This window comes from Alligator mississippiensis, chromosome 2 (genome assembly GCF_030867095.1).
Source record: "Alligator mississippiensis isolate rAllMis1 chromosome 2, rAllMis1, whole genome shotgun sequence".
Taxonomy (NCBI): Eukaryota; Metazoa; Chordata; order Crocodylia; family Alligatoridae; genus Alligator; species Alligator mississippiensis.
Genome location: NC_081825.1, coordinates 166337659 through 166349670, shown reverse-complemented (window position 1 = coordinate 166349670; position 12012 = coordinate 166337659).

Here is a 12012-nt window from a genome sequence, read left to right as displayed (position 1 = left end):
AAACCTCAGAGCCCCCTTATGCTTTAATCTGCACATAGAAGTTACATTGCTTTAACAATATTGGCATAATCTTCCCATTCTCCTGAGGGTGAAGACAGTTATACAGAAAGCAGAAAATGCTCTGCTGGAATATGACACCTTTATACTATTATAACTGTATCCCCACTATTGGCTGCACTGGGATAATTTTGGTAAATAAAAATATCTATTCTCCTAACAAAAAGTATCATAATGGTGTCAACACCGTGTATAGACTAGGCAAAACTGCAAAATAATTTTTTCCTGTTCATCTTTCCCCTCCCCAATCTGAACAACTTTGCTCTAGATTTCATTTATTGCAAACTAATTCAATTTAGCAATATGATTGTTAACAATCACCTAGATACCCTGAAACATGTTCTCCTTGTCAGGCTTACCCATGAAACAAATGCTTTACCATAAACTCTACTGACAACACCAGAAGCCTAGTTTAAATAAAGTCTAAGGTAGCTTGTTTTAAGTGGCACTGCAATCAACATGTGATGCTGCTTTGAAATAGTTGGGACATGCTATCCGCTTCACCAAAAGCAGACTTTATTTCAAGTAGATTCCACTTCTCAGGAAGGGGTAGCTGCTGCTCCTCATTACTTAAGCTGTGCAGAGCAAAAGAGGATCTCAAACCTCTAATGTGAAAAAGCTAATGGAAAATCTTTACTGAGGAAGATTTTTGCCAGCACCATAAGTAATGGGAACTTTCTCTCAAGGAGTGGAAGAGGGACCTATATGAAATATTGTTGTATTTGTGGGGAGGGAGGTTGGTTCCATAATATGCTTAACAGAGAAATGACAGCCTACTCTAATCTAAATAGATGAAGAAACAACAAAGTTAGTAAAGTGTGCCTTGTTTTCCTACTCCTTTTCATGCTTTAGAAATATTTACCAGCAGCAAATACAAACAGAATCCAGGGATCCATGTACTGCTGACCTGCTGCTTTCCTCAGGCTGATTCAAGAAAAAGGGTAAAAGGCTGCTGGACCTAACTTCTAATCACTGATTCATTCCCAGTTCAGTGACTGGAAAAACATCATCCCTCAGATGGCAAATGGTGATCTCTGTCTAAGTTCCTATCAACAGATATCCGCATCATGACATCACCACCACAACCACCAACACAGTGGTGTTTGCACTGACTGCTCTAAATGAACTAGGCTGTGACTTCTTGAAATATCTGTTCTCTCCCCATGCACGACAAACAATTTGGAATGGCTATACCTTTGGCCCCCCTCTACACATTACAGGTATTGCATAATTAACTAGTTAATTCTGCAATCACCTTGAGACCAGCTACACATGCAAAGTATCTATCACATGATATCAACCAGCTCTAAAGTTAGACTTAAAAAATGTGTACTAACTTTATAGCTGGTTGCTATCGAGCTTTAATTTGCATGAGTAGCAGGGCCTCCCCCTAAGGCTGGAAGCCCTATCAGCTGTGGGTTCCCAGCTGCAGGGGTGCACCTTGCCTAGCTGGAGCAGCGAGTCCTGTAACTGCTGGGGACTTGCAGCCACAGCTGCCACTGACTCTTGGTCCTGGCAGCACCCTGCAGCTGCTGGGACCCAGAGGCCCATAGCTGCGGATGCTGGGTCCCCGTAGAGTGCCTCCTGATGCTGGAACCTAGCTGGGTTCTGGCAGCTGGAGTGCAGCTATGACGTCCCAGCCCCAAGGGTGCTTGAAAACCCCAGGGCAGGGAGTTAGTTGCAGAAGCAATCCCCTGGGGTTTCACTCTCCCAGGGCAGGGAAGTTGCCACAGTAGTGATCTCCCAGCTACAGGGGGGTGTGTGGGGTGCTCTCATGGCTGGGAGTTTGTCAGTGAGGGGGCTCCCAGCCATGAGAACTTGCTTCTTGTTGGTGCAGTAGAGCTTGGGATCAGGGTCCTTTACACCACCAACAAGGTGCTATGGAATCTAATGCCCAATTGTGTGAAACATACATCAGATCCCATTGTGCCAGGACATTCCATGGCTCCTTCCTGGAAGTCTTAATACTGTCTTCAGGGCTGCCTATGAGACTCACTATTTCTTCCCAGGAAACTGGGAAGTGTTGGTTTGAGAGGTGGAAGGAATTATTGCTATTATACCTGCTGTGAAAGGGATTTTATTATGGTTATGTCCACAGGGGCACATTTGTATTTCAGTATATGCTTTTGGCATCAGCTGAATATGCAAGAGCACTAAAAGCACTGGATGGAGCTCTTTCTTAGATTTTATGGCTCTAACTAAACAAATAAAAAGCAGAGTTCTGACATACTGTACCCATTTCATGAAGCAAGAACACCAGACTCCATGGGTCTCTGCTCAATAAACTTCACAAGCACTAAATTCATAAAAGAATAATAAGAATAATGAGATAGCAGAACAATCCCATTCAGTATAACAAATGGGAACACATGTAAAGGGCTATTTCCAGAATTTAAATTCCTTCAAGCATCATTTGCAGAATGCTGTACTTATGCTGGTAAGTAAAGAGAGGAGGGAATCAATTATTAGGCAAAATGAAGCAGAAGAGTGCCCAAGCAAAATTCCTCCATTTTGACTACGGAACTCCTTAGGACATCACACCAGTAACTTATCTTCATTGTCACAAGGCTGCTTTAAAAATCACTCAGACACTTCCTTTCTGAAGAACATTGATAAATAATTCCTGGAAGTGGGAGACTGAGCCAGTTCAGTTATTCTTCTTACCACAGAAGTATCCATGGGCAAAGACAGATGTTCAGGCCCCTGCTCAAACTCACAGCACTTTACCTAAAATGCCATGAGTTAGATTGACAAGGTTCCTTGGGTGAATCTGATATCTTTATTAGACCAACCCAAATAGTTGGAGAATAGTTATTAAGCAAGCTTTCAGGTTCAAAAACCCTTTGTTAGGCTGAGGAAGTTTCAGTAGTTGATGTGTGCTCTTCCTGGCTGGAATGAAAAGTAAAGAAGCCAGAGGCTGGGCTGGTATGCATACAAGACAGGCAGTCAGTGAAAATGTAGATTGAGGAGTCAATGGGTGAGAGACAGGCTTGGGGGGGGGGGGGGGGAGGAGGGGAGAGAGAGAGAGAGAGAGAAGGGGGATGAAAGTGTAGAGATACCTGGGGAGTCAGATGTCAGGCAGGTTATAATGTGTCATAAATCCAATATCTATATTTAGTCCATGATTTTTAGTATCCAGGAGGTTGATGAAATGGAGTTCATAGGCTCGTCTCTGGGAAGTGTTGTGTAAGTTTCCTTTAAGGATCAGGACTGAGAGATTGGAGAGAGAGTGGTTTTCTTGTGAGAAATGTGCCCCCACCGGTAACTGGGTATTTCTGTCTTTGATAGATTTCCGGTAGTGCGTTCATTCTGGTGCGCAGTTGTTGTTTGGTCTCTCCTACGTATTTTCCATCAGAGCATTTGGTGCACTGGATGAGATATATTACATTTCTGGAGGTGCAGCTGTAAGATCCGGGATGCTGATGGCTCTGTTGTGGGGTGTAGTAATAGTGAGTTAGATTGCACCTCCGACTGAACAGACATTCAACAGTTGGGTTAGGGGGCAAGGGATCAAGCCTGCCTGTACCGGTCCTCCTGATCAGCAAGTTCAGTGCTCCGGCACCTTCTGAGGCTACCACCAAACTGCCCCCACCCCCCAGGCCCAGGGCTGGCAGCAGGGAAGGAGGGTGGGAGGGGGAAGTGAGCAGCAGTGAGCTGCCACCTGGGCTTTATTGGGCCTGAGTTGTGGGGAGAAATCAGAGTCCCTTGTCTTGCAGGTACTGGGGAGAGCTGGGCTGAGCCAGCAAGGCAAGGGAGCTTTGATCCACACCTCCCCCAGATCAGGACAGGCAAATCCCAGCTGGCAGCTCATTGCTGCTCACTTCCCCCTCCCTGCCCCCTCCCCTTTCTTGCCACTGACAACCCAGCCCAAACAAATGAAAATTTGTTTGGCCTCAGGAATATAAGTTCCTTATGGCACTCTAAAGCAGAGCACTCTCATCTAATACAGGATTTGGCAACATTTGGGGGCATAGTGCCAAAAACACCCTCAACCTTGACTTGTAAGATGTTGGTGTGCCAGAGGTGGATGGTGGGGGATCCATGAGGGATCCAGGTCCCTGCTGTGGCAGCGCAACCCCAGCTCCTTCCCCAAGGCGTAAGTGCCAAGCAAAACGCCTTCGCATGCCGCATTCTGGTACACCTGCTGGGGGTTCCCTACCCTTTATCTAATACCTAATTTGAGGATGATTAATTTTTCACATAATCAGCCATTTTAAAAGCACTCTGCAGCTGTGCATGTGAGTCACGGCACAGCTATAGAGCACTTTTAGGGGCCTGATCATGCAGAAAAACCTAACTAGTGTAAGCACCCCATGACGATCTTCTGCTCCTTTAGTTCTGATACCAGGCATTTTGCTGAGAGAGGTAGCTATGTGATAAAAACTACAGTACCTGAGAATGGTCCACTTTTGAGAATAGCTTTATAAATGTCTAAAATTCAAAGAGATTGGGGATCCTTTCACAAAAATCATTTCTCTCATCTTTAAATAAGAATTGAAATGGGTGACAAATCACTATAATAGAAGATTTCTAGCCCAACAGGTTTGCCTAATTTCAAAATGTGCTTCAGAACTGATAATTGCCTCCCACAATTTTGAATGGTCAATCACTGTTATATCAGTGTTCAACATGTGTGTTCAATTTGTGTTCTATGGGTGTTTGTTACAAAAGCTACTTATTCTTATTATCCTTTTTAAGGACTCTCTGTCATAAAGTCAGGGACTTGATATTCTGTGACCTAGGTGATGTAATATACGTCTGAAAACAATGACTGTTTTCAAGAACAGAATTAGAACAATCCTCAAATTGGAAGGGATTGCAATGATCATTTCATGAGTATTTGAACAGTTGATTTGTTAGCAAAGACAAATGGAATATCATGGAACAAAAAAGACACTGCTCTACTTTGGAAGAGACTTCCTCAAGTCAAATGTTCTAGTGCAAACAGAGGTATGAAGCTCTTTCTAATATCCAACTTAAATTTCCTTTACCATTTCTCCTTGTCCTGTCCTCTACAGCTACAGAGAATTTTCTACCCTCCATATAACCACTCTTCAAGTATTTGAAGACAGTTACCATATTCCCCCTCAGTCTTATCTTCTCCAGGCTACTGTATTTACTTGAAAAGAGGACAATCCTGATTTCAAAACAACTCCCACAATAATTTGTTTCTATATATGGAAAATGTATAAATTTGATATAATTTTCCAGATATAGAATCTAATTATTGGAGGTTTGTCTTGAATTTCTCCCCCTCCCACTGCTACAACAAGAAAAACAAATTTGGGGAGTTAGGTAGCCCCCTTGCCCTCTGCCCCTTCCCAACTTCTTCCCCCTTCAGCCCCTTCCATTCCCTCCTTACTGTCAGACTTTGCTCTCCCTGAGCACATAGAAGTGAAAGGCAAATGTGAAAAAAACCCAACAACCTTGCAATAAACAGAGCTGTAGGAATTTTTACATAGTACCTGCAACCTTAGTTCAACCTTAGTTCATCCAGAATTGATGCATTTTATTTGTTTTTTTTAAACTGCTGCAAGTTTTAGCACAGCCCCTCTCTCCCCCCCACCAGTAACTGGAACCAGGGGTTCTTGTCATGAGTCCTGGGAATCCTCCAAAAAATTATATGCAGATGAGGCATAGGGCAACCTGGTCCAGCTTTACCTTATGGAGAACAAGGCCACACTAATCATATGTGATAGACTGAGAGAGGGGCTGACAAAGTGATTCTGGGTGATCTGTTTGGGGTCCTGTTTTGTGATATTTGCCAGACATTTAAGGCTGGTGAAGAAACAGGAATCATTGGAAAAGAAAAAGAAAGGCACAACTTGGCTATGGGAGGGAAGAGGAAGTCAAAATGTATACCATCACTTGATAAAGAGTTGGTGCTGAGGGGGACTGCACTCAGTGGACACTACCATTTATTTTATTCAGAAGAGCTGTGCTAACCTATCCTTGTGTTGGTTCCCATTAGCATGCTTGCCCAATATGGGTCATGTACCTCATGATTATGCTCAGTCTTGGTTGCATTTAATCAACTCCATAGTTGGTTTCAGTTATTGAGCACATGCTGCTTTTAGCAGCAGTTCAAAAATAGACAAAGTATTTAATGCAGTTTCCTTGTAAGTGACTATAAGCCAAGGGTTTTTTTCCCCCATGCTGATTGGGGGAAAAAACTCGTCTTTTATTTGAGTCAATAGAGTAAGTTATTCCAGCTCTTTCAACCTTTCCTTATAAGTTATAATTCCGAGGCCTCTAATTTTTCCTCCTCTCTCTGCTGAATGCTTTTCCACCCACCTTTTCTTGAAGTAAGAGGCCTAAAACTGGACAAAGAATTCCAAGTGAGGCCTCATCGATACCAAATACAGCTGGAGAATAACTTCTCTCGATTTGAAAATGATGCTCCTATTAATACAGCCCAGAATGTCATTGCCTTTTTTTGCAATGAGAGCACACTGTTGGTTCATACTCAGTTTATGCTCCATTATAACCATCAGGACCTTTTCTGCAGTACTACAGCCCAGTCAGTAATTGCCCTGTCTATATCTGTGCATGTGTTTGTTCTGTCCCAGGTGTAGGATTTTGTCCTTGTTGAAGTTACTTGATTCTCAATCATTTCTCCAGTTTATCAAGGCCATTGTGAATCTTAACCCTACCCTTCAGAATGTCTGCAAATTTGCTAATAAAGCACTTGATCCCATTCTACAAATTATTAATGAAAATATTAAACAACACCAGAGTCAAGACAAATCCCTGGGGGACCCTCCTTAATACATCCTCCCTAGCCAGACATTGAGCCACTGATGATTACTCTTTCAGCACAAAGATCCATCCAGTTATCCATCTTACAGTACTTTCACCTAGCCTGTATTGCCTTAGTCTACTAATGGGAGACAGTGCCAAAAGCCTTGCTAAAGTCAAGGTACATGACATCCACTGCTCTCCCCTTTAGACTGTAGAACTGTGGTTAGCTGTGTTAGTCTCAAGTCAGGCAAAAGGTATGGCAGGATGGCACCTTAGAGACTAACTGGTTCTGAGAGGCATGAACTTGCATAGGCAACAGTCTACTTTGTCAGATGGGCTGCAAACAATCTACACAAGAAACTTGCTCAGATAGCATCTGACAAAGTAGATTGTTGCCTACAAAAGCTCATGCCTCTGTGAACCAGTCAATCTCTAAGGTGCTACCTTGCCCTACCTTCTGTCTAGAGGCTGTAATAAGCCTAAATCTATTAATGGTGATATAGTATAGTTTGCTTGTATCTACTTGGCCAAAACTTGGGTTAGAGAGGTAGAGGCAAAGGAAATGAACAAGCAAGGATATCATAAGAAAGATGAATTTAAAAGATGCAAGAAAGAGATGTCAAAAGAAATTAGCTAAAAGTCACTTAGAGATTGTTTAGTGGGTTTATACCAGTTAATTCAGTTTAGGACATGGCAGAGTTTATATAAGGAATAAAAACAGGCATTTTGATAGTAATCGGGAAATAACTGATTAGCCACATTTCTGTATTTCCTATCCTTACTTAGCAAGCTTTGGGAGTTGAACCAGGTCGGGTAACTGGGTATAAAAATCTAGGTTCATTTTGAAATCTTAGCTCTTTAGCCTTGAACTACAGTTCTTACTGAAGAGCCCATTTGCAGATGAACCAAAATAAGCACTTCTTTAAAACTTAGTTTTTAAACCTCAGGTAAGAAGTTATTTTCCCTAACAGGCCTCTTGTCAGAGACTTTTAAGTCTTTCAAATTGTTTAGTGTATTAAGATTTGTCTTTGTAATTCAAATATTAAAATTTCTGCCAATAATAAATAGTTGATTATTTGTTTTGAAATGCTTTACTTATCTTACCATACATGTACCACATTTCAATATCAACATTGTTTTTAACATTTATTCTCAGGAGTACTTGATGTTTGTAGGAAAGTCTCCACAAACATTACTTGGTCCCCAGAATAACTCTAGGAGTACATACCTGCCATCCACACAGCTTGTCATCTTGTCATAGAAGGAACTTAAGTGTGTCAGGCATGAGTCACTCTTGATGAATTCATGCTGGCTGTTCCTCATCACCTTGTTCTGCTCCAGGTGCTTAGAAACAGACACCTTGATGACCTACTTGATCCTCCCGGGCACTGAGGTATCCTTTCTTAAAGATGGGCACTATACTCACCCTATTCCAGTCATCCAAGACCTCACCCAACCTCCACGAGCTCTCAAAGCCAATGGCTGAAAAATTACCTCAGCCAATTCTTTCATTATTCTAGGGTGCATCCCATCCAACCTTGAGGACTTGAAAACATCACCTTCTCCGTGTAGTATCTAGATAGTTTTCCCTCCACTCTAAGCTGCTTATCTCTTCCCCTATCCTTGCTGCTAACTGTACTTGTTTTTTTGTAGCTGTCCTTATTTGTGAAGACTGAAGTAAAGAAGGCATTAAATATTTCAGCCTTCTCTGCATTATCTATTATTAGATTGCTTTCTGCATTCAGAAAAGGATCTACATTTTCCTTGGCTTTACTCTTGGACATAAGTGTAGAATCCTTTTTTATAGCCTTTTATGTCTGCTGGTAGTTTCTCTCAAATCATGCCTTGGCCTTCCTAATTTTCTCCCTGTATGTCCATGCAATACACTAAAAAGTGTCTCTAATCAGTAATCACATGGCCGTGTTTCCATTTTTTGTAGGATTTCTTTTTGAGTTTCAACTCTCTGAAGAGTTCACTGCTGAGCCAGGCCAACCTCCTGCTGTATTCCTGTTCTTTCTTTGCTTCAGGATAGTTTACTCCTGAGCCCTTAACATGGCCTCTTTAAAGCACAACCAGATCTTGTGGATTCCTTTCCTCTCAAACTTGCCTTCCAGAAGATGCTGCCCACCACTTCCCTGAGTTTGATAAAGCCTGCTTTTCTGAAGTCCAGTGTCTTTATTCTGCTACTCTTCTTCCTTCTTTAACAAGGATCACTTGCACCCAGATCACCTTCTACTTTCGCATCCTCAACCAAGAGAAGAGCTTACCCCCCTAGTTGGCCTCTTCATCTCCCTCTACCTAAAATTATCCCTGGCAGTCCAAGAACTTGGTGGACTGCCTATACACTGCTATGTTATGTACCCTGTGGGGTAATTTAAGTCCCTCATGGGGACCAGGTCCTGTGATTTAGAAACATCAGTTATTTAAGGAAAGTCTTGCCCACCTCTTCCTCCTGGTTAGACACCCACTGCAATATCAGTCTTGATGTTTTCCTGCCTAACCTTGATCAGAAATATGTATCAGTCTTTATTCTCATTCACAGTCTGCATTTCATCTTCTTCACCCCCAGACACTAGATTTATGGCATATTTCCTAACATTCAAGTACTCAACTTTGCTAACCAAGACCAAATGGTCAGGAAATAAGAATTGGAAGTCCTTGGACAGACACATAACTATGACATGACTGAAATAACAGACTTGGTGGAATAGCTCACATGACTGGAGCATTGTCATACATGGGTACAACCTGTTAAGGAAGGGCAGACAGGGGAGAAGAGGAGGAGTTACTCTGTATGTAAAAGAATTGTATGATTGCTCAGAGCTCCAGTAAGAAACTGGAGATAGACCTGTTGAAAGTCTCTGGGTTAAGGTTAGACAGGAGAGCAGCAAGAGTGATGTCATGCTGGGTATCTGCTATATACCACCAGACCAGGAGGATGAGGTAGATGAGGCTTTCTTCAGACAACTAGCAGACGTTTCCAGATCACAGTCCCCTGGTTTTCATGAGGGGCTTCAATCCCCCTGACATCTGATAGGAAGGTAATACAGCAGTGCACAGGAAATCCAGGAAGTTTTTGGAGAGTGCTGGAGACAACTTCCTGGTTCAAGTATTGGAGAGGCCAACTAGGGACTATGCTCTTTTTGACCTGCTGCTTACAAACAGAGAAATATTGATAGGGGATGTAGAAGTGGGTGGCAACTTTGGCAGCAATGACCACAACATGATCAAGTTCAGGATCCTGACAAAAGGAAGAAAGGAGAGCAGCAGAGTATGGACCTAAGACTTCAGAAAAGCAGACTTTGACTCCCGAAGGGAACTGATGGGCAGGATCCCCTGGGAGGACTGTCTGAGTGGGAAAGGGTCCAGGATAGCTGGTTGTATTTTAAAGAAACTTTACTGAGGGTGCAGGAACCAACCATCCCATTGTGAAGGAAGAATAGCAAATGTGGCAAGTGACCAGTTTGGCTTAGCAGAGAACTTTTCCTTTAGCTTAAACACCAAAAGGAAGCTTACAAGAAGTGGAAGCTTGGACAACTGACTAGGGAGGAGTATAAAAATATTGCTCAGGCTTGTAGGGATGAAATTAGGAAGGCCAAAGTGCAATGGGAGTTGCAGCTAGCAAGGATAACAAGATGGGTTTCTACAGGTATATTAACAACAAGGAGGAGGTCAGGGAAATTGTGGGTCCCTTACTGAATGGGGGAGGCAACCTAGAAACAGAGGATGAGGAAAAGGATGGAGTGCTCAAAGCCTTTTTTACCTCAGTCTTCACAGGTAAGGTTAGTTCCAGGCTGCACAGTTTGGGGAGAAGATAAGCAGCCCCCAGTAGTGAAAGAACAGGTTAGGGACTACTTAGAAAAGCTGGATGTGTATGAGTTCATGGTGCCGGATGGGATGCACTCACGAGTGCTCAGAGAGTCGACTGATGAGATTGCAGAGCTGCTGTTCATTATCTTTGAAAACTTGTGAAAATCGGGAGGTCCTGGATGATTAGAAAAGAGCAAATATAGTGCCCATCTTTAAGAAAGGGAAGGAGGAGGATCCAGGGAACTACAGGCCAGTCAGCCTCACCTAAATCCCCAGAAAAATCAGGAAGCAGATGCTCAAGGAATCCATTTCTAAGCACTTGGAAGAGAAGAAAGTGATCATGAACAGCTGGCATGGATTCACCAAGGGCAAGTTATGCCTGACCAACCTGATTGCCCTCTATGATGAGATGACTGGCTCTATGGATGTGGAGAAAGCAGCGGATGTAATATACCTTGACTTTAGCAAGGCTTTTGATACCATCTCCCACAGCATTCTTACAAACAAGGTAAGGAAGTATGGGTTGGATGAATAGACTGTAAGGTGGATAGAAAGCTGCCTGGATTGTCAGGCTCAATGGGTAATGACCAATTGCTTAATGTCTATTTGGCAGCCAGTATCAAGTGGACTGCTTGACAGGTTGGTCTTGGGGCTGGTTTTGTTCATTATCTTCATTAATGATCTGGAAGATGGGATGGAGTGCACCCTGAGGAAGTTCATAGATGACACCAAGCTGGGGCGTGCGGTAGATGAACTGGAGCGTAGGGCTAAGATTCAGCGTGACCTAGATAAATAGAAGAATTGGGACAAAAGAAAGCTCATGAGGTTCAACAAGGACAAGTGCAAAGTACCTCACTTAGGATGGAAGAATCCCATGCACCACTACAGGCTCGAGACCAATTGGCTAAGCAGTAGCTCTGCAGGAAAGGAACTGGGGGTTACAGTAGACAATAAGATGGATATGAGTCAGCAGTGTGCCCTTATTGCCAAAAAGGCTAATAGCATACTGGGCTGCATTAGTAAGAACGTTGTCAGCAGATTGAGGGAAGTCATTATTCCCCTCTATTCAGCACTGATGAGGCCACATCTGGAGTACTGTGTCCAGTTTTGGGCCCCCCACTATAGAAAGGATGTGGACAAGTTGAATAATCCAGTGGCAGTCAACAAAAATGGTGAGGGGGCTGGGGGACATGACTTCTAAGGAGAGGCTGAGGGAACTGGTCTTATCTAGCCTTGAGAAGAGAAGACTGAGAGGGGATTTGATAGCATCCTTTAACTATCTGAAGGGGGGTTCCAAAGAGGATGGAGCTAGACTGTTCTCAGTGGTAACAGATGACAGAACAAGGAGTAATGGTCTCAAGTTTCAGCAAGGGAGGTTTAGATTGGATATTAGAAAAAAATTCC